Source organism: Rhipicephalus microplus, chromosome 6 (assembly GCF_043290135.1).
Source record: "Rhipicephalus microplus isolate Deutch F79 chromosome 6, USDA_Rmic, whole genome shotgun sequence".
NCBI lineage: Eukaryota > Metazoa > Arthropoda > Arachnida > Ixodida > Ixodidae > Rhipicephalus > Rhipicephalus microplus.
In genome coordinates, this window is record NC_134705.1 from 74,323,310 (window position 1) to 74,344,820 (window position 21,511).

The 21,511-nt window shown below is 45.9% G+C and overlaps 1 pseudogene; it reads left to right on the forward strand.

Moving 5' to 3' along the window:
• Positions 1-21,511, forward strand: part of LOC142761721 (uncharacterized) — a 76,356-nt pseudogene that overhangs the window by 30,005 nt on the left and 24,840 nt on the right.

Consider the following 21,511-nt stretch of genomic DNA (forward strand, 5'->3'; position numbering starts at 1 on the left):
CTCGCGTTGGTATGGAGATTCATTTTCGCTTCCTGTTCCAAACGAGAAAGAACTGGGTGACTCTAAAGACGCTTCCGTAGTTAATTGAATGTCTCGTTTTGTTCACCCAGCCAGATAAAAGATGTGTCTTCTTTGGTGAACCTCGTTAGTGGTTCTGCGATCCATGAAAACTTTTTTTTAATCCCCGGTAATAGGCACATAGTCCTGGAAATCACCGAACAGCCTTTTTATCTGTAGGTTTGGGAAACTTTACCACTGCCATTGTCTCCTCCCTCTGAGATGACGACATGGCCAATAAATAGACGCTCACGAAATTCACAACGACATTTTGTGGTTTTATTGTCAAACCTTCTGAATTAATGGCAGTGAGCACAGTCCACAGTCGTTCGACAGGTTGCTTGAAGGAAGACGACGAAACCACAACCTCATCAACATAAACTAGACAAAATTGCCATTTCAGGCCGGAGGCACTGTGTGCATCATCCGTTCGAAGGTGGAAGGTGCTGAACAAAGGCTAAATGGGAGCACTTTGAATTGGTATAAATCATCTGGGGTCACGAATGCTGTGTTCGTGCCATCCCTTCCATCAAAGGGTATTTGCCAATATCAACTTTTAAGATAAAGCGAGGAAAAGTACTTCAAATCATTTGTAGTCAATCCAAAGTGTCATGCATTATTTAAAGAGGCTATACATCGCGCTTAGTAACTGCGTTCACTTTCCGGTAGTCTATGCATAAACGTAACATCTGATGTTTTTTTCTTTGCAAGTACCACAGGCGACGCCGATGGGCTCTGACGCTTAGATTACGTTGTCCCGAAGCATATTTTTGACTTGACTTCCGATAGTCTCTCTCTCTTTTGGTGACACTCGGTAGGAATGCTGATTTATAGGCCTCCCCGATTCGTCCACAATAATGCAATGTTTGGCAATAGGTGTCCGTCGAACTTCAAATGATGCCGAGAAGCATGTGGCAAATTCCCTTATGAAGCTCTCAATTCGTTCCTTTTCTTTGGGTAGTAATCGGGGTACAATCTCAATGGGCGCGGGCACAGAATCTATATCTGTTAATCCGGATGTTGAGGTGTCAGAAGCACTGTTCTCAGTAACCTGGACAAAGAATTCCCTTTGCAGTGTGCTGCACCTCGTTTCCAAACTTTGTGAGCAAGGCGTCGATGCATCCTCCGTGTAGCTAAACGAGGCCTCGTGCAATGCAGAGTCCTTTTTCAAGAATCAGGCCCGTGTTGCCGTCGGCGACTCCTTCGAAGTCACTGAACACTCTGCTTGTTAGCGTAACTGATACGCATGATCTCGGCGGTAGCACGACGTTGTCGTCCGCAATACGGAGGTCACAGGCGTTTTCATTAGTGTCGAACGTTGCGATAGCATGCCTCGTTGAAAATGAGACACAGGATTCTCGCAAGTTGATCCCAGCAACGTTACCCTGCAAAAAGTGAATTCCAAAAATCAATCCTCTTGAGCACTCGGGCCACACCGTGAAACTTGCCCTGTACGTGAAACCCCGTACTCCAATTTTCTATGAGATGTTTCTATGGTCTATGAGATGTACTCCGGCTATCCGAACTTGTGGCCCCTTCCATGGCGTCAGCACTTTCCGCGGCTTTTTCGAAAGTTCACAGGTTATTAACAAATAATCTGCGCCTGTGTCTGCCAGCACGATCACTTTGTACCATCAACAAGTACGCGCAAATCAGAAGTGACGTCATCGTTACAGCACTAGTTGCCCAGTTTGTCGCCGTCGGTTGCAGTCAGCAATGGAGGTTTTTGTGTTTCAGCGTCGACAGCAGTCTCGCCTTCCTTGGTCACTGACTTTAAATTTCCCGACATGGCTTCGGTGAGTGGCGTCTTGGAAAGCTTGCTGAAATGCGGGGTCTGGGTGACCGATACTCTAGACGATATTTTGTTGACGATGAGGTTGATGTTGATGTTGATGAATATAAAGTTGACGTTGACAGCCACGTAAGCCTTGACGAGTCGATAGCTATTTTTCAATTTCAGTAGGACGCTCACCAATCCGTGGTCGAGGTGCGTTCACAGGGAAGCAACGAGGTCCTGCCTTGTGATAATGACACATTCGGTAGTGATAGCTAGCATCTCCACAGTGGTAGCACTGAGGTATCCTATCGGGAGTGTGCCAGACGTCACTCTTTCTGGGTCTCCTCTCGGGTGGAGGCTGCATTGGGCTTCGAGACATCGGGGGCTGTATAGGGGCCGTGGTGGCGACATCCGCATGTACGGGAGTTCCTCAAAGAAGAACATCGGTGTAGGGCAAATTTCGCTGACGCGGTAGTGGCGCTTCTGTATAGGCGCTCAGATGGGGTGCATTATGTGTGTGCGTTTTCTATACTGCCAGTCCAACTTTTTCACGAAGCACATCGGCTAGCAATGAAAGCACTGGAGAATTCTGGCTAAGCCGCTGTTTCTGTAGTTTATCTCGTACTACAGACCATACCAGCTTCCGCAACATCTGCATGCTCTTTCCAAAGGCTGCCGGCAGTGCGTCCAAAGAGGGTATGTTCATCTCTCTCCTCTACATCCTTGCTCGCTGTTGCAGCGTTCTTTTTATCGCAGCCGCCTCGGAACAAAACTCAGCAACAGTGTGCAGTGGGCTGCGAACCAGGGTTACCAACAGTTCCTGTTTAATCCCTTGCGATAGGTGAAGCATTTTCTTGTCCTTGCTCATGTTTGGATCCGCCAGGCGGAATAGGCGAGACATATCCTCTAAGCATACAGCTGAACTTTTGTTGTTGAGCTAGCTTTTCGCTTGGAGGGCAGCTTCGGCTCTCTCTTCTGCGATCCGTACTCGGTTAAGTTGCGAGAAGCTCTCGTCAGAAGTCGTCCTATGACCAGATTGCAGAATCGTGAATTCTGAACCACGTTCGAGCGCTATCCTCCGATGCGAAGTAAACGTGTCCCAGTCTGCGACCTGCTTCCCATCCGTTGACCTTCGCAATTCACTCGAATTGTTCTAACCAATCCTCCGCGTCTTTGCAGGCCTCTCTGTGAAAAGCCTCCAGCGTCAGTAGGGGATTCACTATGATGTTAGTTGGCGTAACAAGAGCTGTCCTCTCGCCGGCGTTTTCGTTCCCAGCTCTTGAGACTCTGATAGACTCGGACAAAGGTGAAAACTCAGGGGCCTCACAGCGCAAACGACGGCTGCAGCGCTGGTGAACGGAAGTGAGCTCGTGGTATTCAAGTCGCAGTGGCTCTGGGCTGCGTTCCAGGACTTGAGAAGCGCTTGGATTCCTGTCATGGCTGATCCACCAGTTTGTAACGCACAGTGAAAGGGTCACTTTAATGAAACCAAGTAGTTGTATCGAACATGCGCCCAAGAAACAGACAACTCAAAGACAGTTCATGTGGCTGCTCCAGACAACAGTTTCTTCCAAATCATCCACCTTCAGTTGAGTCTCTCGTGTGGCTTGTATACGTGCTGCTCTACGGCTCGTGCCAATATATATATATATATATATATATATATATATATATATATATATATATATATATATATATATATATATATATACGCACAATATTCACAGTCTGTGGTCTGTGATTAGTGAGATCAAAAGTTTTCTCGCTTCGCTTGGGTAGCACAAACGTATGCATATTTTATATTTTTCTGTGTCATTTCTATATGAGTAAGAGAAGAGTTAGAAAACTGAACATAAAGCGCCCGGAAACTGTTTCCCGACTGGAGCGTTTAAGCTCTTGATGATACAAAATTGTCACAGTTTTTGTAATTCTGTTGCGTGGAGGCGTGGCTTGGAGCAAGAAAAAAGAGACGCATAGCGGCTGACAACAAGTGTCAGGACTATTCTGTCCCAATAACAAGCTAGAAAGGCGGTGCAGACATTTATTTATGTATAATATGCAGCAGACTAGGGCAGGACAAACAGTTCGAGTGCATTAAACCGGTTCTTTGGTCAGTGAGTACTTTGGCTGAATCATTACATTTAAGTTTCGAAAAATGAACAAATATCGAGAACAATGTTGCATGATCGAAACAAAGCCAGTCTGGCCAAATTTTCATGGGCGCCAGACTCAAAGATGCCCGTGTGCTGCTCAATGCCAGCCCCCACTACAGTAGTAATTAGGTCGAAATTATCCACAGCAATCTTTCTCAAGCTCTCTCATATACGCACACTTTTTAGCGGTCTGAAGTTCAAAAAAAAAATACTGAGAAATTCGCAAAGGAGCACGCAACTAACAGCTATTGTGGCTGGGATAGGAACAGCTGCCCACATCGTACCTGGAAAACTACAGAAAAATGCAGTAAGCGAAGCACGCTTTGCCACTGCACCATTGCGACGCCCTCAACCGCCCCTGGTAAGCTGATAGCCCTGCTTCACAGTAATGCAAGCACAGCGAGCTCTTCAGATTTCGCCGAAGAGACCACTCACTATGTGAGCGCCTCAGACGATTAGCTTCGATGCGCGACTGCATCGCTTGTGCAGACGCCCCGCGGAGTGTGGCAATGACGTTTACGCTGAGCGGTATCCGTATCGAGAGTGGATAAACCTGTACTAGAGCACAGCACGGACTTGGGCCGGGCTCGGGCCTGGCAACTTCAAGCCCGGGTCGGGCTAGGGCCTGGGTCAAGCACGAATCAGTCCGGGGTTTCATAGTCACAGGTACATTGACGTGGGTACGTTCTTTTAATTTGTTTTGTGAGGTTTATTGTAGTGATGTAACACATACTATTTGAAACGGTGCAGAAGAGGGCTTTGAGTAATTTAGAACACTTTTATTCGATTAGCCAGCACGGTAATATCACAGTACAAAACGTCAGAAATTTTGCTCCATCGGCATGTTACACGTTATTTCAAGAGACTCTTATTATGACTTTACACCATTAAGTGAAAGGTGCTCTGGAGTAAAGGAAAGTTTTAACAGGCAGTATTGCTGCAAGAGCCACAATACATTGCCTAGAGTAGTGTATATAACGTTTACGCGTATCTCAGGAAACATTTCGAGTATACAGCTACGCTAACTCGTCCACCGCTCCTGTTTCCAGCTGCGTGACCCCGTAGACGAGTCGATATGACTACTGAGTCATTATCATATCAAAAGCTGCTTTTCGTCCACTTAAAATGCATGATGCGGAGTGGCTATTATCCCAGACGCACCCAATGATACCAATGTTGGAGTTTATTGTGCTAGCGGGGCAGCTTCATATATGCAGCGTCTGGTAATTGGCAAACCATACTTTACTTGAATTCTCATTGTACAGAGCATATTCCTGGCTTAGTTTTACCGCCTCCTTCGTCTTTGCCATATTTTCTCAGTTGTTCATAAGTGTACTGATTTGTCAAAACGCTAGCGAATAGCACTAAAAAAGCGTAAAAACTTTTTCGCGGCGAAAGTTAGTAAAAGCTTTAAAGATGGAGATGGTTATGATGATGATTTGCTGCTGTACTGTTTGTAACACGGAGGTGTACCGTCATGCCTTTATCGACACGTGTTATCGCATAAATTAATAAAAGCTCCAGTGACACTCCATGTTGAAGATTTTTTTTTACTTTTTAAAGCTTCTTCTCCTATGCTTTTGGCTTTTTTGAATATCCACAAAAAAGTGAAACACATAAAAATTGGCCACATGAACCCCATCACTTGAAAAATTTGAACTTATGCAGGTTGTACGCGCTTAGCTAATATTTGCTTAGTGTCTGCAGAAGTGCAACTTCGTTGCCTCATATAATTTCGCAAGCTGCATAGTTGCTGCATTATCGGGACCTGAGGGGGTCGCGTGCACATGGATACTGCGTGTTTGTTAAAAATTCTAAGAATACCTGTCACTTGGTTCGTCAAAATGTGTCTGGTGGACATGTGCCTTTAATTTGCGAATCTTTTTTTGCAAACTGCAGGCACCACTGGTCTGCCTGCCTGCCTGCCTGCCTGTCTGTCTGTGTGTCTGTCTGTCTAGCTATCTATTATCTATTTATCTATTCATTTATCTACCTATATATCTATCTATTTATATATATATATGTATATATATATATATATATATATATATATATATATATATATATATATATATATATATATATCCATCCATCTCCTATGCCTTCGTTCTCATGTGATGACTTAATTGCCTTAGGGTAAACAAAATTTGTGAGAGAGCGTGAGATCTCTCGAAGAATATGTCTAGCTATTCGTGACATAAAAAATCTGACAGTCCTGGCGCGCACGTTGTCAAACCCTTTCCGCCAGACCCGGCACATACCCATATACTACGGGCGAGTATGTGCCATGGGTATGCTGAAAAATTGCGACTTGGTTTTGTTGTAATATATTCATCCTGAAGTTTTTTGCACCCGTTTGTGTTTCTCATCTTTGTTCCCGAGTGTTTTGCGCAAAAATTTCAAGATGAACCGATATGTAGGTGTATACCACAGGTGTTCGGCAGTTCATATCTACCTAGGAGCGGTGGGAATAGGTATTGGTAATCTGAACGCGAGAACACTAGAAACAGCTCACATCAGCAGCTTCGATTCGACGAGCACAAAGAATAAGCATCAGGCAAATTTATATGGTAAATATTAAGGGTTACTAACTGGACTGCCAAAGAAGGCAACGCACAATGGGAAGACAGAAAGTTAGTGAAAAGTTCGCAGGTATAACGTGGCAGCCCAAAGCACAAAACCGGGTTGATTGGCGGATCATGAAAGAGGCCTTAGCACTGCAGTGGGAGTAGTCAGGCTGATGATGATCATTATCAACAATTAAGCACTCCCAAACCATACCCAATTACGCAACACTCATGCGATACCCCCCACCTATTCTGCAGTGCACTTACTTAAGCTCCCCCCCCCCCTTCTGGGACGATGCAGGCGGCATTTTTTCTTCCGTCGTTCAATAAAGAAAATATAAAGGAGACTTGCTACACTAATTCAATGGCCACAGTTCATATGCTCTCTATACAGAGTCGGACTATGAAAGCCTCGCATTTCTACTACTTTATGAGGGCAATGTACTTTGCACTCTTTCTTTGAAATGCAAAAATAAAGTAGCATGGTTAGCTCTGCGTACATTTCCCAAAAGTGCTACAGGTGTAATTAACTGGAAATATATGCAGAAACGGTTAAAGTGTTGGCCCTGAAAAAATTCTCAAAACACTCCTTAGAAGTTGTCTTGTGTGCTGCAGGTATCTACACAATAACCGAACATTAGACAGTGCATCATTTATGCTGAAGGCATATTTGGCTGAAACAGGCTGGGCCGGTCCCAATTCTTTCGGGCGGGAGCCGGGTACGGGCCGTATTCGAAAGACCTGGGCCGCGCTCGGGCAGGCCGGCGCATGCGTTTTCTGGGTAGAAAAATCGGCCCGTGCAGTGCTCTAACCTGGACAATGCCGTTTTTTGATGAAAAGGAACACTCGACCAAGTGACCTGCTCTGTACAGCCGCTGTCCACAGTATCTTGCAGCGCTTGTTCAGCGGCCATAACTCGTTGTTTTTTTTCCGATAGGTGACGCCAAAAGCCAACGTCCTTTCTTCTGCAGTCACTTGATGATGATCTTGTCGGCAGCCACCGCAGAGCACAGGCCATGTCCTCACGTGTTGCCTTTCGTTAAAACCGACAGTGTATATCGGTAACTTGTGCCCCCTCGCACAAAACTGTGGAGCTGGTGATGCGTCACAGTAGAGTGCCTCGATGCGCGCGCCCCCGCTTAGAGTGGTGTCAGCTTTTGCAAGGGCAGATGCCGCCGCCTCGGCTTCGGCGCCAGCGCGACCGCCATTTTGGCGCCTCCGGCCGGTAGTTCGTGCTTGGCGTGTGAGGTGTTGTTGGGCAGTGTTCATTCCCTTACAGTTTTATGCACCCATCTCCGCATCACCATGCCCGGCTGCTGCGTGCCGCAGTGCTCGAATCACTCGAGAAACGGATGGAAGTTGTACCGGTTTCCAAGAGACCCAAAAAGAAGGCTTCTTCGGACCGTTAAAATCAAACGAGACAAGTGGTAACCGACTGATATGTCGCACGTATGCAGCGTAAGTAAACATTTTTTTTAGTGCGTCGTATTCTGACTGGTAAGCATTATTTAGGGCGCCGTTGTTTTTTATTTAGGTGCGCAATGTAAACGCAGGACAGCCAAACGTCGTGCAGGGTACTGTGCGGCGTGCTCGTGTTAAAAGATCACGCTTTAAGAAAATGCGTCAAGTACGGATGCTTCGGAAGCCCCCGTGTCGATAACATTTCTTGCTGGTTCAAGGGCCTCGAGTGTGCTACTACATTCATAGGAATTGCGACTAGTTTCAGTGCCCTTGCACGGGAAAGTGTTGCCTTGGCAGCAGCGTTGTGAAATCCTTCCCACCCCCTACCAGAGGCTGTTAATTTCGTGCACTGCGCTTCGCAGCTATTTTGCTCGCGAGACCGGCTGCCGCTGTCGTGACCGTCCGCCTCGCAGCCCGAAGACAGACTTCGTGAAATTGCCGTACTCGCTCGCCAACTCGCCCCGACAGCGTACGCGTCGACCGGGTGCTGGCGGAGTTGAGCTGAACGAAAAGTAGGCAAGAGATGGGGACGCAGGAGGTGTAGTTAAACAGATGAGAATTTAGAAAGTGGAGGAGGGAGAAAATTATATGCAAGGGCAGAAAACGGGGAGTGAGTTCAGGCCGCGTGCCGGCGAGCGAGTACGGAAATCTGACGGCGCCTGACTGCTGCCGAACTTCAAGAGTACGGCACGTAGAGTTCACGTAATTCACATAAGAGGAAATTGGACGTGAAATGCGCGCATATGGCCTCGCAGGGAATTAACATAGGCTCGGGTGCGTGGTAGGGGGATTTCACAACGCTTACGAGGCCTGCCCATGTTTATTCGTGCACGCGTTGGCACTGATCGGTCGAAATTTGAACGCCTCTTGTGAAATCAAGCCGTTTGAACATAAACATGCTGTTCCTGCGAAAAACTCGTAATATTACGAGGCCGGACTTCTGCCCGTCTTGTGTGTATCGTCGTATGTATACTTGGGAATCAGGAACACTTCAGTGACGAACAAAACAAGCGCTGTTACGGAGTGTTGTCATTTTTACCTGACAAATAAATTCGATTGCATTGGGAACTTGGAGGCTTGGGTACAAAGCTTTCGATAGAACGAAATCTGTAACGCTCGCTATAAAATCAGACCTGGTCCTTTGTCGGCACAATAGACTAATATTTTATTCACATGAATTCAGGAATCCTTACAGATCTTCAGTGCGAAAATTGAAAGGGTTATTATAACAGCAGGCTGGGTCTATGATCGCGCTCACTGAAGTGGCTTACGTGAAAGCGCGCGTGAGCTCAATTAGTTTCCTTCTTTTTGTGCTTCAAAGTTGCTGCTAGTTCCTGCTGCGAATCATACTGAATGCATACATGAAATCTTGTTTATTGACAGTGACAGACATTCGTTTTTCTTCTGCCAGTGTGTTAATTTTTAATTCTGGTTTTATTTGCAGGCTCACTTTGAAGAGAACAACTATGAGCAACATCGTGCGGATGGCTGGAAGAAGTTGAAACCAAATGCCGTCCCAACTTTGTTCACATTCAAACGTAAGATTGAACTTTTTTCTTGCATTACATAAAGCAGCACCAGTTGCAAGTACTCTATGTACCTGGGATTTCTACGAAGCTAACACCAAATAGGTCCTCATATGCTGCGTCCACATTAGTGCATAAATTCTGGAAATGCAGTCACGGACAAAGCTAGGAAATGCGAACACAAAAATGTGAACCAGACCACGCAAAATCGAAAAATACTGCTAATATTAGACGGTCAAATAATGGCACGCTATTAGTGCGTTTGGAAAGCTACATTTCCCAACTTTGTTTTTGTGATTACGTTGCATCACTTTGACTTGCATGTAAAAAAAATTGCGATACTTGAGTGTTGTGGTTTATATTTCTTGTTTGCATTTTTTGGTCATGACTGTATATACGTCTGGATTTCCGTGTTTACAGGCATGACCCACTGCACAACAGTTTTCCGCTACTTAGCACACGGTCGTGTACTGCTAGGATGTCAGGTGCAGTGGCTATGTTATTTACAAAGGGGGAAAACGGAAACCATTATGTATACGAGATCCACGATGCACGAGCCCCCACTACAGTGCGCCTCATTACCTGTGTTGCGTTGGCGTGTTAAGCTTGAAAAAAAAACTGCACTCTTTCCTGTCTCTCTTGTTTTTTTTCTTCAAGTTTGTGCAGCAATTCAATTTTTCAAGTATGAACCAACTAGTCTGCAAAAAAGTATTGCGTGTTAAGCCCTACAATCAAATAATCAATAAACTGCATAGGGAGCGAATGTCAGTTGAGCCCTCCACAACGGCGCACACGTGTAGCTCTGGCATATGAAGCTCCAATTTGAATTAGAGCCATTTATTGTGGGGAGAAATTTTGAGCACAATTTAATTATGGTATTTTAAGACCTTCCCCTATCCCTTGTGGAAAGGGCGGGGGAAGGACAAGTGTCTTCCTCACGTCAATAACTAAGCCGGTATCTGCTGCATGTGTTACATTTGTAAAATTAACAAGCTAGACATGAACTGGCATTGCTTGAATATGTTCATGAATACATACATTTCTGCTTGCAGCACTGCCTAAGGAACGAAAGCCACCAAAAGAAAGAACTGTGCCTGCACCCTCCAGCAACGAGACCAACAAATCTCCTCCTGGTCTGCGTCAATATCCAGCTGCAGTTAAAACTACCCTAGAGACCCCACAAAACCACGCCGTTCCTGAATCTACACGGCAAGGAACATCGTGTTATGGGCACGACACCATGGAAGTTGACGACGCCGTTGTTGAACTGTCAGCGAACACTAGTGATGCAGATTCAAGAGAAGTTAATGCAGCGGCTGGTGAGACATCAAATTCTACTGCAGAATCAGCAGAACTGAAGAAGAAGCTTGCTGACCTTACAAGAAAGTACTCTGAACTTCAGCAACATCATGATACAGCCAAGAACACCATTAGTGGTCTCAAGAAAAAAGTGTAAAAACTCGAGACTGAGGCAACAAATATTTCGCAAAATATGAAATTTCTCAACGACGATCAAGTACGCGCTCTCTCAAGGAGCAGCAGCTTGGGGAACTCTTGGTTTCCGCACACTGTCAAGCAAGGCCTTCAAATTAAGTTTGCTTGTGGAACAACCGGATATGAAACTTTGAGAAAAATGGGATATCCTCTCCCATCCAAAAGAACGCTCGCACGGAGGATTCAAAATTTGAAGTTTCTCCCAGGCGTTCTTCACGAATTGATAGACGTTATGAAATGCAAAGCCGAGACCATGGAGGATGTAGAAAAGGACTGCGTCCTTTTTTTGGGTGAAATGGAGATAGTTCCGGGGTTTGAGCTAGATCGGGCTGAAGACGCACTTCTCGGAGGAATAACTCTTCCTCCGAAGCCTGAAGAGCCTGCGGTTCATGCTCTGGTGTTTATGTTGGGCGGACTTAACCAGCGATGGAAGCAGGTGATTGCATATGAATTTACCGGAAGAAACATCGATGGCGGCTTGCTGAAAAACTATGTGTTGGAACTAGTACAGCTGTGCAGTCAAATATATCTGAGAGTTCACGCAATCACATGTGACATGGGCTCGGCAAACCGCGCAATGTGGAGGGAATTCGCCTTTTCCAGTCACAGAGATTCTTCCACGGTGTGCTCCATACCTCATCCGTGCATGGACGGGAAGGAACTTTTTTTCATTGCTGATCCGGCTCACGTCTTGAAGAACCTCAGAGGCCAGCTCTTGAGCTCAGAAGTTTTCACGTTGAGTGAGGCCACAGTTGCCAAACATGGCCTGCCTTCTTCACAAGTCAACTTGGAATATGTTCAGGCTGTGCTCGAAGAAGATTCTAAAAGAGAACTGAAGGTAGCCCCAAACTTATCCGAAATGCACACCAGCGCAGGCCACTTCACCAAAATGAAGGTTGGTGTCGCTGTACAACTTTTTCGGGAAGCTCCCCCAGCTATCAGATTCCTTATAAAGGAAGGAGTTCTTAAACAGGAAGCAGAAGCAACAGCTTGGTTCATGGAGCTGATTTCAAAATGGTATGCACTGATGTCTTCGCGGCATCCAACACTGGCCCTGAGTCGGAGAAGTAGGGCTAAGTACTCGGAAGCCCTAGATACATTACACACAGCAATAGAAACCATCAGAACTATGAAAATGGGTGCCACATCCCATTGGAAACCGTCGCAAGCAGGTGTACTCATATCAACTACAGTTGTACTTCGCCTCCAAGACGTTCTTTTAGGAGACGAAGGCTATGAGTTTTTTCTTACGAGCAGGCTCCTGCAGGACTGCTTAGAGAACCTCTTTTCTGTGGTGCGGCTTATGAAGCCGGTTCCCAATGCCTACGATCTCAAGTGCGCTCTGAGACTGGTGAGCGTAAGCCAATTTTTGCATACACCGAGGACGACCAGCTACGAGCTTGATGACAGGGAGTACCTGGTGGACCTGCTATCCCAGGGGAAGGAAGCCTGCGTCGAGAAGGAAGCTCAAGAAATCGATGATTCGGAGATTTTGTTCATCGAAGGATTGTCGTCCACAGAATGCAGTATTCTCTTTTACCTAGGAGGATTTATTTTGAAGGGAATTTTGACATCTGTGAAGTGCGCAAAATGCAAAGATGCTCTCCTTGGAACTGCCAACGACGAGCATGCTTCGCTGACAGCACTGAAAGAGTACGTTTCAGATGGAGGCAACCTCATCTACCCCAGCAAGGGAGTTATGAAAGCCTTGATAGACTATGAGGAGCATTTTGCTGCCATAAACTCTTGGTGCACGGACAAAGTAGTCACGATGAAGTCGCCGCTTCGTTCACTCACCGCATACCTAAACAAGGTGCACCGCCGCAGCTTGTGTGTATGCGCGGAGCACGAGGATAGTATATACCGACTGCTCACAGAGAGGTACGCAAGAATAAGGCTGCGCATTCACTTTCGGCAGGTTCCAGTCGGGAGTTGCAATGGACATGCAAGCAAAACATGTGCCGGCGTCAACCTCTCATGAGAAATGGACACGCCAAGATAAGCTGTATGCTTAAAAGGATTCGGCTCACGTGGGCACGCTTTTGACTCTTGCATTTTTTATTTTTAAACATTTCATTTCGTACTGCATTTGGTTTGTCTTGTATCTGACTTTGATTTTCACTAGTGGGACAACGCAGCATTAAGGCGCACAAATAAATGGCCTGTTCACTGAAATCGTGGGTGTCGTTTCATAAAGGTACACTGGTAAAGCATGTTACTCTCGGGTATGCTGCCTGCACAGTGCATGAAATGGTGAGGCAGGGGAAGGTGGTACCGAATGTCAAATAATGTGTGTGTGTGTGCGTGTGCGTGTGTGTGTGTGTTATATATACACACACACGCAAGTATATAAAGTACAGCGATTCCTGCCTTTGCTATTCGGCTGATTCACAAAGACCCAAATATTGCATTCCTTTCAGCAAGCGTAGTAATAAAAGTTCATGCGCCCCTCCGTCTTAACGACGACAACGGTTTAACGCGAATCTTTCTGGTGTGGGAGTTCGTGGCTCATTTCATTCAGTCTATGTCGGCCCCTGGCGCATTGTACAAGCACAGGCCACCAGTTTGTATGACGTGCATTGTTCCATTTAACAATTAGGCAACAACAGCACTAAGAGGTGTCCAAGTTGCACCAAAAAAAAAAAAAAGCTCGCCAACGAGTACTTCTTTCCTACCATACGCGAGCACCGCAAGCGGTAATGCGCTTCGCATGCTGCCCCACTACGGCAGGAGCCGTAATGGCGGCCGTCGTAGCAGACGACGCGGCTGTCCTCACCCTCAGCGGAGCGCGCGGGCATCAAGGCACCCTACGTCACAGGAGATTGGCACGCCCCACTACCAGGTACGGTAGGGTTGAGAACCAAACGAAAACAAACACGTGGAGAACAAGAGCAGAAACAGAATAAAAATTATTTCAAATGTCCGACTTTAGATATGTGACGACGCTGAGTGAAGAACAAAGAAGGAAGGGAGTGGAGGGCGAGCAAGCTTCTCGAGTCATGATTCATACGCCGCGACAACTCAGCGTGCAAATACTGCCGCGGACCCCGACCAGATGTGTACTGAGACAAACGAGTCTTTCAGTGGACTGGGCAACCTGCGCTCGTTTGCTACCAGTGCATAACGAGCATGCCACGCGCATAGCTAGTGACACGTCGATGTAGTATTTGTTATTTTTTCGTTATGTTAAGTCAGAGTACACTTTAACCATAAAATCACCTAGCCTAACTTAGAAAAGTCAGAGAGAAAGGATAGAAAGTAAATTCAAACAGAGAGTAAAAAGCGATAGGCAGAAAGAGGCAGTTAATAAAACAAAGTAAAGTCGACAAAAACACAGAAATACAAAAAGACAACAAATCATAGACAGTAAGAGAAACGAAGAAACTAAAAGAAACGGAGACGAAGAGATAGAATCAGGAAGCGATATATCAAGATCGAGAGAGAATGAAACAGAAAAAAATTGAAATAAAAAACTGAGTGAAAAAAAGAAACGGAAATAAACAGATACAGAATTTATACTACTGCGCACGCGACAAAATTTTTGCCGGATTATTTACATGTGATATAGATTTAGGCAAAACGGAGAGGTGAGCGAATCGCTACTGATTGGCTACGGCGTCATTGTAGCGCAAAAAATACGAGGGCAAGAAAGGGAACACCACAATCACTTACTTACAACTGAAAGCGTTATTGCTTGAACCCAAAATCCATAACATGGCCCGTGTGCTCAGATTTGGGTGCACGTTAAAGAACCCCATGTGGCCAAAACTTCCGGATCCCTCAACTACGGCGTCTCTCATAATCATATGGTGGTTTTGGGACATTAAACCCCACAAATCAATGAAACCAAAGATCTCTAACATCTAAACTTGACGCTGGACTAAACCACGCGCACGCGCATCGTGGGCGAAGTAAAAGGCAAGACACCAAAACAAGAACACACCTCCTGCACATCCCTCTCTACCTGTCTATCCACTTTCCTTGAGTTGTATCACCTCCTCTCTTGATAAGGCCGAAGAAGAATCGCTAACGCATATAAAAGCCCTCGCGTTACTATGGAAAGACTCGTCAAGTTTTGGTGTCATGCGATTGTGGTGTCTAAACAAGATCTGCGTCGCGGAGAACCACACATCGCACTGGCTTTCAGCGCAATGCATGTTCAGGTGCGTTAGCGGCCTCCCCTGCAAGGAAGAGTGATGCTTTTTAAGACTTCATTTGTTAGTAAGCGCTGGTAGAATTACCTCTCTTGTCCTCTTTTTTTGCGCTACTTTTACGCCCTAATGAACATAGAGCTGCATCTCCCTTTATCTGCCGCTAAACCTTTGTCTACCTTGTATCTTGCGACAACACTTTTGCTATGGTCTGAGAAAGGAGTGCGCTGATGTATCCATCAAATCTGCGTCACAACATAGCTTGCTACCTGCATGCTGCATTCGCACAATAGCACAGTTAACGCCCACATGATTTGGTATCCAGGTTTTAAAAAAGATTCTGACAACATTTTCATTGAGAACCTTTCTTTCGTGAATAGAGTATAATGCGTCATAATCTCTTAAATATATATTGCGTATTTGTGAATGCTATACTTGATGTTCTTGTATTCCTGCTCATGTAAGTTAGCGCTATGATTCTAATTTCCTGACTTTTTTACCGTGCTAAATGTAATGTTTTATTCCCTGTGACGTTCGTCTTCTAATCAGCATATGTAACCGCCGGGGGACCTCAACAACCTCGAGTGGGAAATAACAACAGCAGGTGCAAAGAGCCAAAAAATGGATGCGCCAAATACACTGACAAAGTTGGCTTTTTGATGTGGTTCGCCAATGAAACTTCGAAAATGGGCTACCCTCGTGACACAAGTAATTGTTACGGAAACGGCTATCCGAGCAAAGGGCAATGCCGAATTCACTGTGGGCTTCGGAACTCATAGTACAAGAAAACCACCATCGTGACACTGACAATACTTTTCCCAGCAAATAAAGATATCATTTCATTTTCTTGTATCATTGGTTCTGTCAAAGTAGCATATTATATGTCAGCGGAAACATCAGTGTTGGTAAGGTTTACTACTCACATTTATCACCACCTGCATGATGCGACACAAAGCACCTCCTAGTATGTCGTTTCGTTACTCTCTACTGGTTAATGTATTTGAATTTTGTCGCAGAAATGAGTCTTTATGTTTAAAAACAATTTGTCTCATGTCTTTTACACATCTGTTTTCCACGTCTTCGGTGTGTTTTATTGTAATTTTCAAACATGGATACCTATACACTAGACCAACTCGGCATCGTGTTCCAAACCAAGGTTGATGCCCATTCCTATTTCTTCGGTATATGTATAAGTGCCGTGAACAGCTTTCAGGCACTTGGTAGGTGAAGCGGAAAGCGTGCCATGGTAAGTAGAAAGTAGCACACAACGTAGTCATTCCTGACATGTGCAGAGTATTTTATATTCAAAAGTCACTAAGCCATAATGAGGCTGATATTTGCAATGTGGTGGAGTGTGCAACACTGTTCATGTTCTTCAGACCATCTGTTGTGCGGGACCTGAATTTTTTTCACTATACAGGCAACAGAGTACAGATAACTATCAGATATGCGAAATTGTTCGTGTCTATATTCTGATATTTTCAGACAATGTGCGCTAAGCACCTATAACGTCCGAATACTATCTGACGAATGTATAAGCATATTATATATGTATTTCTGCGGGACATCCAAATTGAGCGACTGGGGTGGGTAATTTTTAGACCTTGCAAACATATAAACAACATCGCCTAGCTTGCTAAAACGTCCGCAGCGCATCTGAAAAGCATTTTGAAGAAATGTGCGTGTCCGTGAGATAACCAAAGAAATCAAGTGTGGCGGGTGAATTTCGGACGTTTACATGCATACCGTGTCTAAGCATACGATACGCCGTTAGAATCGATCGATTATATGGCAAGGGTAATTTCGATCTTCAATCCACCTGCAAGCTGCTGGGGCGGTATGTGCTTTTGAAAAAGGGGTTTCATGCGGCAGCACTTGCCGCATATCAAAAAAGTGAGTAACATCAGGAAGTTGATTTGTAACTGTCATGCCTACACCAATGAGAAATCTGAAACAGATACTTTACAGGTCTGTGCCCCTCTAATTGAAATTGCACGTGCCCTTCTTTTTAATAGCGAAGTTCCGAATACCATGAAAGTATATACTGTTGTGAGCGCTTTAAGAGACCACCCCTTCGGCGCCAACTATAATGATACATCCGTGTCACGCAGTCTCATGTTTTGCGTTGGAGTCATGCAGGTCCCACGTTTCACTCAGGTAAACTGAGTTCATTTGAGGTTTCGAAGGCTAGTGCCCAGGCGAAATTGTTACAAATTGCCTTGGTGGATACATATTGTAAAGGACATGTAAAAGGCAGGGAAGAGAAAGGAAGGAAGACAAAGAGCCTTGGCAAGATCGCAGTGCGCTACCGCAAACGGCCCTCGCTCACCTCTTGTAAATAAAAACCATTTCATCACAACTCGCTGTAACAGTTGTGGTGGACGTGCTAGGTAATCGACACCCAAAGACGAAGGTTGAACCGCAAGTTCTTCGACGGAGCCGTCACTTTGCTGGACTTCCACCGAATCCATCTGGACTGGACATGTCCTTCAACGCAGACAAACATTGACCTCTCTCGACTTCAGCGCCAACCAGTCCGGCTGCACAACTGAGAGATGCTCGTCCCATTGCCGGCAGACCAGATGAAGACATCGAGGTTTCGCTCAGCCATTAAAAACGGGTGAGTGCCGCCAACAAATGGGATGCCGCATCTTTGCTTTCGTGCGTCACGTTCTTTCTGACAGATACTGTGTTATTGTGGTACAAGAATCGCGAAGAATCTCCAACGACCTAGGACAGGTTCGTTTCTGAGATCAAAAAGCGTTTCGGCAACCCCACAACACAAAGAAAAGAGCCGAACAGACGCTAATGCAACGCACGCAAGTGCCGGGCGAAACTTGCATGACCTACATTCAGGAAGTTATAAAGCTAAGTAGGATCATTGACTCCGAAATGTCTGAGGAAGACGAAATTGGGCACATCCTAAAAGGAATGGCCGAGGATGTTTACAGTTTTCTCATCGGAAAGACACCCTAACCTCTGTCGCCGATGTAATTCGCCATTGCCGCACTTATGAGCAACTGAAGTCCTGGCGCATTACGCCGAAGTTCGACAGGCTAGCCAATGTGACGTCTATCGCAAGTATCGACTATCGCGAGAACAACCAGCCCCTTGATCTTGCGTCAACGATCCGGCAAATAGTACGTGAAGAACTCGGCCTGTTCGCGTAAGTGGCACGCCACAAAAGAACTCATCCTACACACCTGCCACCAGAGTTCGCACGAAACGTCGCTTCATTCTTTTCGCACCGAGTGGCAGAGGGCATTGAGGATTATGATGCCGCGCCTTGGTATCAGTCACGTCTCAACGATAGAGGCTCTGCCTATGACGCTAAATCACGATGAGGATAGCTGAATTCTTATGCTCAGGTCTCTGATCCAAACTACGTCCCACTGCGGCAAGGACAGCACGGAACATATACTACCAAGATGACACGACCAATACAATGGTCTTCAGAGAATGGCGGAAACCCGTTATTCGCGTGATAACGAACCTCTTCGCCGACAGCAGCGGCCCAGAATAGGTGAACGGCAATATGGGAAATTGGAGAAAACTGTGGGATGTGACAGCTCCTGGTTCGACGCACCACGCAGGCTAGAAGTAGCTGTAAAGGTCGAAGTAAGTTGCTGATGGCATCCCACCACTGCCACCAGTTGTTAAGGGCTCGAAGTCGATGGTAGGAACGACGGGCTTTTTTAGGGTAGCTGACTCCACGCCGTCGTCTGCATAGCCTAACTTCGCCAGTGAGGAGACGCGTTAAGAGAGGTAAAACGAAGGTTTATTTACATTATAGAAGAAAGATAGGAACTCTACAGAGATCGAGAAGATAATTTACTCATGACGTACATTATGTACGTCATGAGATTCAGTTGATGATACCACACAAGATTCAGCTTTTGTAGCCTGCCGTCACCGCATCCGAAGAAGCCGCTGATCACTCTTGCCACACAGCAGGGGACGAAGTCTCTGTGGTCCACCCACCAGAAAGGGTGCAGATATTGCACCACTGGGCTGGGCGAAACGGTCCAATTGTAACAGGGACACACCACACAAAGACGCACCCAGCCCACGCCTTGAAGGCACCGCAGGGCGAGAAGGTAGAGCCAGGAGAGGGAAAGTTTAGCTCCTCCGGGGAGATGGCCACTGACATGACCGTCAGCAGCGGTCCACACTGCTTTCAGCTTCAGGCAGTCTAAACGCTCGATTTCAGTGAACGGCTTCTTCGACGCGTTCCCACGCTTCCGGGCTGTCGATGCGTTGAGATGGCCTTACGTAGATGACAAAAGCCGAGTCACGAGGTTGTCTTAATGAGACCGCCACAGTGGCGCCGTTCCCCCACTGATCGAGCGCGTTCAAAAAAAAGCTTGCCTCGCGAAGCTTTTGTTGAGACCCGAGTGCTTCCCGGAACGTCTACCGGACAGCGTCTTGCAGACTGGGCGCCGATGGGATTGAAAGCCTCCTTAGTGGACCGGCTTACGTACAATGGCGTCTGCCCAGACGAATTGCCGGGCCAAATGTAGCAGCTCCTCTGCCGCCCCGTAAATATTGGCTGGCCAGCGCTCCCAACCTCTAGGCACGAAGAGAAAGGCTGGTGACGAGGACGATGGCCTGGCTTGTATCCTTCAGCTGCTAACTTGCAACCAACTCCCAAACCACCCCACAATGACTGACAACAGCAAAACGAACCACACAACGCAATACCATGCTGCAGTCAAGCACATTGCACCTGCTTAAAACCCTCCCGGCTTCTCAAAAACGCAAACAAATTCTACTCTACAATTCTGACAGAATTTTGTGCCGCCAAAGTTACAACAATCATGGATTTGGAGAAGCTTACCAAAGATGGAACAATTTGCCATGCGAGAAAAGCACACAAAGGCCAATCAAATTTGTCTCCTTATAGCCATAATCACACTCTTTAAAAACTAGCCCTTTCCTGCCATCCGCACTACTATGTTGTAACTGACATCTGCTAACTTTTTACTACCTCAATGAAACACAACTAGTTGATTTTCACACGTATGCTGCCAGACCATATACACAAGGTATCTGGGCACATTCGTCATTTTCTCGTCACATACTTTCAAATTGTAGTCGGGAGTACCTACTTTTAGGACACCCTGACACCAACGAAAACTCACTCACAACAGATCAAACTGCGTCCTATAAATTCTAGAAATGTTTCTCTAGCCTCAAAGTTTGGTGAACGCGATGCTCTCATCTCAAGTGATCATATCATTTCTATAAGCAATCACTAAAACAACAAATAGAGGGAATAATAACCCTCGTACTACACGCTCATTAGTTTCTGAATGTAGTTTCATGTCCGCCTATGTTTTTAAAGAACGCACAGGACTTTGCTGTGCGCCCTAGCACGACATCATACTCTCATACAAAGAGCGCTAGAACCAACCCGCACCTAACCATAGGCGATATTCCTAAACATTGGCATCACTAAACACTCATTTGAATGTAAATGTTTAAAGAGCAAAACGCAATGAAAAATAACGCTAGGTGCAGTACACGTCATGAGCACCTAACAAACTCTGCGTAAGTTTTGCGCTAAAAACCCTGTGCGAAATGTTTTTAAACATAACCTTTTCAAATATCACCTCTAGTTTTATTCTAAAACACCCCTTATAAATGCTCATCTACTCTCTAAACATGGTAGAAAACCTCGTGCTACACTAAAGGGCACGAAGCATACAAACTCTAGCTCCACTTGACAACGCTACCGCGCTTTCAAAACTAACCGGCGTACCAAACGTCATTTACGACTTACGTGCTCTTCTCTCAAAAAAAAAAAACTCGGTTCACACAGTCGGTTGACCGATGCGGGTCACTGCATCCGCATAACGCTTAACAACTTGACTTGAAACTCTAACAATGTTAACGAAAAGTTATTCAAGTCAAAAACTAACTAAACGAACAAGCCGTTGAGACGACACAGGGATACATTTTTAAAACCAAAAATAAGCAAACAAACATGCTTCCAAGAAAATTGCTGTGCCCCACTATCCAGCTTACAGCTGTCCCTCACTTTTCAGTCGTACACGTAGCAGTCGCGGTCCTGGCGGATTTTCAGAACGTCCGTCTCCACAACGTGCACGTCCTACAAGCTGACCTGCACACGCACTCTTCATTCGCGATTTTAGCCTGCCTCTGTCAGGTTCGCGGAGGGGACCCGAGCCATGCGTGGGAAAGAGTGCCCATGCTCTTTTTGGGCTCGCTCCTGTGTTGCGTTCAGCGATTGTGGCCTTTCTTCTAGGACCCCTTCGACATTCTTGTTCGCGCCAAGCCCTAAACCTCTGCCACGTATTCTGTC